Below are 6,000 nucleotides of genomic sequence, written 5' to 3' on the forward strand. Positions count from 1 at the left end.
CTTGTTAGACCCTAAACAGAGCTTTAGGTGACCAGAGTCTTCCTGGACAGTCCCACAGCTTTTATCATGTTAGTACAATTATCAAAGCTCCTCTGTCATCCACAAATCTGTGCCAATCCAGTGGTAAAGTATGTAGTCGCCTTCAATAAGCCTTTGCAACACTTTCCATGGTACCATCAATATTCAATAGACTGTATGGTTTCTGAAGCAGAGGGGGAAAAGTAACAGTCACATTTTAAAAATGCTTTTCTTACAAGCTTTCTCACAAATGTTGGAAACAAGTAACTAATTTGGGTGGTGGAGGTAGAGAGAGAATCTGTTCTGACATATTTGTTGCTTAAAGATAAGCTTTTCAATCTGGCCTCCATCCAGAATTGCTGATGTGACGTTTGTCTTAAAATGACTAAAGAAGTAATGACACAGAGAAGTTTTGGTGGGTATGGGGACACATCCTACACAATACAGTTCTTTTAATAATGACTATAAGCATTAGAGATCCTAAGAGAAGAGAGTCCGTTGTGAGCATGGGTAGTTACAAACACACCACAGGGCACACGAGCTCTGTGAGGTTTGCATTCCATACAGGACAGCTGGGAACGGGCAAATCTATCACAAGCAGCAGTAAACATGCAGAGAAACACCCCCATCTTCCCCAGCATTAACTGCTAAATGCACTTTTAAGAATGTGCTGTAAGATTTCTGTCATCTCTTATAACTCAGAACACTTTTCTTTTAATTTGTGGGTTAATGCAAAACATTTTCTCCTAGCTACATTCTTGTTAGCTGAGCTAATTAGACGGGATCCTCAAAGGGTAAAGCAATGTGATGTTGCATACTGGATTGTGATACTCAAATGTAATCAAGAACCATCATCCTAAATCTTCTTTTTGCTAATACTACTGAACTAAAAGAGCTTAGAAGTGTGGGAGCTGCTAACGTACTAAAATTTCATTTTTTTTCTATTATATATTCATTGTCCAGAAGCGCATGTGTTTGTACAATGTATATTGAGCACTACACCTGAATACTGGATAGCCAAGAATGTTTTCGCTATAAAATATGTATAAGTAAATAAGCAAAGTAAGCAAAGATATGTAAAGAAGATACAACCCAAGAGTAAATACACTGACATCTGTTTGGGGACAATGAAGTTAGAGGAAAAGAGAGAAACTGTGAGGCCCTCCGGTGTATAGAAAATAACAATAAAAAGAAAGGAACTGCAGTTGGCATAAGGAGAGTGCATCGCTTAGAAAGTATTTAAGCATGTAAAACCAATTTCCTTACCAGGAGGTAATCATGCACATGGTACAAGAAGGAGAAACTAACAAAAATGCACCTTATCCCATGCTCTCTACCGTCATCCACTAGCTGTGTGATAGAATGCAAATGATAAGCTAGATGGTTCATGATTGCTGATTGCTGAGTCTGCTATTCATTGCAGTTGGCCTGTTGATTCCTTCGTGTTTCACTAAATAAAAGAGCTAGAAAGTCTAGCAGGAAAACAAAGCACACCTGGATCCTATTAATAACTATCATCAGACTAAAGCTTTGTATCCTGTCTGGTGTTGAAGGAGACCTTGGGAAACTATATTGCTATACATGTTCCAAGGTTAACCAAGACTTATTATTGATGGAATGCTGCTTGTAACTGATACCAGCCATTCAGAAGTTATTGCAAATTCATGCTCAGAGAGCAGCTTGGAATGTGGAGAAGAAAACTTTGGAAAATATGTAGAGACAAAGAAAAGGAGGCAGATACCACAGAGCACAAAAAAAGTTGAAGAAGAGACTCATTAAATGCAAATTGTGCATCCTAGCAAGTTTTCTTGTGCTGATGGAAAAGCCCATCAATGCTACCCTCTGGATGGAGATTTAAACTTTAATAACTATGAAGACAGTTTCATGAAAAAAAAATCCTATTACTTATCAGCTGAACTGAAAAAAAAATGACACATTTTAGTTAGTTAATTGTAGTTTACAAAACTCTTTAATATTTAGAGACATCCACACAAGTGAGTACAGCAGGTTAAATGGCCGGATTTGTGAGAGAAGTTAAACTGCACATCAACATATGTAAGGTGGATAGATTCATAAGTGCTGCCAATGTAGCAAAGAGATGTGAGTTCACTACTGTCTTGCCCCTGATTGTGAAGATAACACGTATCAGAAGTCAAGTATTAGAATGCAACAAGCAATACTTGTGGGGCATATTTTTTTGTGTGTGTTTCCATTGGAAGAATACCAAAGAACTGAGAGGTATCCAAATGAGCAGAACTCTGTACACACATTCAGCATCATAACAGACATTGTGCTAAGCAGTGAACGACGGTACCCTGGGCTCAGAGAGAAGTGATGGTTAGCTCAAAGTCCTAAAGTTGGACAGAAGAACTGCCTACCTTAAGCCTTCCCTGCCAAGACAAAGGTGGACATCATGGATTTTCTAAGCATTTGGCCCAAGTCAAAGGAAGGGAGCCTAAAATATCTGAATCTAACAGTAGAATTGACTAAGGGACACAAATGTTGTTATGGGAGGTAGGTTGATTTCCTACATCCTGGAACATATACTTTCACCACTACCTTCCCTTGCCCTTGGTTGCCTTTCAGAATTTGAAGGAAAAACCTTAGTGCTGGACACACAAACACACACACGCACACACACACACACACAGGACTTGGAGAAATAGAGCTCGAACTGACCTGGAAGTTTGCTTTCTTGGGAGTAGCTCTCATAGTACCACAAGCACTGGGCAAGCTGCTCAGGGAGAGAAGCAGTCAGTAGCCCTACCCAGCTGTAAAGCCTACAAACTACAACAATGATTTGCCCAGGAAAATATCCCCAGTGCTGCAATCGTGGCACTTTTATCTTGTGGGAAACGGGTTGTCTAATTAGACTGAAGGCTCACTCAGCAGGACGGTATTCATGCCTGGTACCGTAAAATAGAGCCAACACCCTGTACTCAAGAAGCTGTATTTAAAACTGTATTCTAAATCTTAACCTTCTTTCTGAAGGTAAGTACAAAACTCAACTCTCAGCAAAGATTCAATAATGGATGCTGAGAGAGAAACAAGTTTTTTTTTCCCCACAGAAAATCAACCTGGAAAGTTATCAGCCTAGTTTCTAAGTCCCAGCACTAAACATATATGTATATGAGCAACACTAAATGTTCCCAGGCTCTCTTTGTCTCTCTCTCCACACACATAAACACACACACACAAATATGTGCATGCATATGTAATAATAATAACAATAAAGTAGGAGGTTATGAATTTGAGAAGGGTTGGGGGACACAGGAGTTGGAAAAATAAAATTTATGTAATGAAGCACCCATATGAAAATCTAAAAAAATAAATAAATAAAAACTAATATCAAAGTATGCAATGAGAATTGATAAAAAGAAAAGAGTAAGGTTCACTCCTGTCAGTTTGCTTTTCAAGCAGATTTGTTGAAGAAAGGTCATAAGTTTATGATCATCCACCTTCAGCCCTGTCACCTCCCAGTCAGACGTTGCCTCAAGCCTTTGGAGCCCAGGTGGAGGGAGAGGGTCCGCTATGCAGAGTGTGATAAGCAGTTTGATTCTTAACTCTGTTTTTCTTTATTACAAAAGTTCTTTTTTTCCTGTTCCCATCAAAAGAGGAAAAAAATGTTGTTTTTCTTAATGCAGGCTGAAAGCACAAAGCACCACCACAGAGAGACTTACTGATACTTAATATTACATTATCCCCCAGACCACCCCCTGCACCCGTCCACAGGGACAATCACAATGTGAGGAAGTCAACCTTGGGAAAGGATGGCAGGCTCACAAATATTTTCAATGTATGTAGAAAGAGGCAAAGCCCTGCAGGAGGTCAAGGAGTTTCCCCTTCAGCTAAGAACACAGAAAACTCAAAATGAAAATACCTGAAGTAAGGAAGTCTGACAGCAAGGATCCTTTAAGTGTCTGGCCCACGGATGTGCGGTTACTTGAATTAAGTCAATAGTCATAAGTGATTGCCTATTACAGACATGCTCATCATTTTTCTAATCTTTCCTCAAAGGCCACATTTCACCACTGCTCATTTAGATCTCCTGATGTATAGATTTCAGTAAGGTTTCTTCTGACCCCACATATACATACAGGTATCTACTTTTCTCCTTTCCTGAATAATTAATGTTCCTGTATGTTCCCTGGGCATCCTGAGAAACTCCTTCCATGCCTTTTTCTCAGCGCAGCGATCTTTTCCTGTAGATCATGGACAGTTCATCTTAGAATTACACAAGGGGAACCAAGATCAATGGCAATGTGATTTACAGTGGCTCTTACCTACAGCTTGTGGAAATTACAAATAAATACGGGGTCAAATGACTCACCAATAATTTGACATTGGTAAATCTGGCTTATTTAGAAGTCTTAAAAAATAAGGACCTTCACATCATCATTTTAACCCTAAGTGCATCTGCACATTGCCTAGAGAGCTTCTGAGAGCAGAGGAGGTGCTTCAAGGTAGATCACTCTCAGAAGTATGCCAGCCTCTAAAATATTTCTCTGCTTTCTTAAGTATTACAGCATAGCTGAACTGTCCTGGCAGTGGCAGCTATTCATTACCTCAATCAGCATGGCTCACTTGTCAAACCACTGAAGTAGAACCATTCAACTCTACCTGTTTTTTTTATTCTATTTCTGAGACAGGGTCTTACTATACCATCTAGGTTGCCTTTGAACTTGGAACCCTCTTTCCTTGGTCCTCTGGGTGCTGAGGTGATAGGCACATGTCTCCATGCCTCATTCTAACTCTAGATGTCTTTTCTTTTTTCAGGTGGCAGTACATACTGGTAAAACAGATCTGCATTTCTGATTACCCTAGGAAAGCCACAAATACCACAGCACAGCAATTCAGAGACAACAAGAATGTAATTGAAATAAGAGCAAGGTAAAATATCAAAAACAATGACAACTTCATACCTAAACACATTTTAAGGAAGTGATGCTGACACTTGTTTTGAATGGTGCATTGAGTTTTTTAGCATAACATTGACATTGGCCTTGATTTACAAAGGAAAATGTCTTGTCCTGGAATTGTTATCAAATATGAGTTTTCAACATGCAGAATTATCTGGCAGAGGCAAGTGTGTAGACATGTGAGCTCTAGTCTTTGTTTTCTATGAAAGTTACTCCTTGATGCACAAATTTATAGAAAAACTCCAACATAATAAAGTGTGGGAACAGGTTTTGTAGGGTGGCTCAGTCCATTCACCTCCTCAAAGTTTAGCTACTGAGTGAAAGTGATAAGCAGTAAGTGGATAAAGGACCCACAGGATGGACATTTAGTAATTAGATGCCAATCTACAATATGCCCAAGAACAATTTTTCTTCAGCTCATCAAACACCTTCCACATCACAATTTAATTTTTCTCCTGGCTTTATGTCTAATGCAGACACATACAGCTGGGTACATTATAGACTTCCTTATAATTGAAAGCTAGTAATTGAAAGCACTATCTATGTGAGTGATGGATGGTAGTGAATAAGTTCTGATATATTGAAGGGGCCTCAAAACTTGGTAACGATATAGAATCGAGGCCAGAAGAATTAGCGTCTTTGTCCATCTACTACAGATGAGCTTTTCTTCACCTACCTCTGCCATTCCTTACTGTCTCGCAACTCTGTTTTCAGAGCATCTCAGTATTTGTAGTACATTTTGAAGGCAAAGAGAGCATGGTGGCAAAAAAAAAGCATCCAGTTCAAATCTTTAGTTTGTCGTGGAAACAGTTGAAATAGACTGGGTTGAGGTTTGAGCATCCCATGTATCTTCCCTGCCCATTGTTTTTAGTGATATACAGCTCTTTGGTGGATGCTTTTTTAAATTCTTCCTGATTCATGCCATGCTACATTTTGGATCTTGAAAGTTTTCCAAAGTTTCAAAAGTTGAAGGATCTGTCCTCAGTGTGAGGTTATTAGGGCTATATCTATATCTATATCTATCTATCTATCTATCTATCTATCTATCTATCTATCTATCTAT

General features: G+C 39.0%; 1 protein-coding gene across 1 annotated transcript in view; it reads right to left on the bottom strand.

The window, feature by feature from the left end:
• Positions 1-6,000, bottom strand: part of Opcml (opioid binding protein/cell adhesion molecule like) — a 1,136,526-nt gene that overhangs the window by 912,490 nt on the left and 218,036 nt on the right. The gene's annotated exons all lie outside the window — the stretch shown is intronic.

Source organism: Psammomys obesus, unplaced genomic scaffold, assembly GCF_907164565.1.
Source record: "Psammomys obesus unplaced genomic scaffold, mPsaObe1.curated_primary_1811, whole genome shotgun sequence".
Lineage (NCBI taxonomy): Eukaryota > Metazoa > Chordata > Mammalia > Rodentia > Muridae > Psammomys > Psammomys obesus.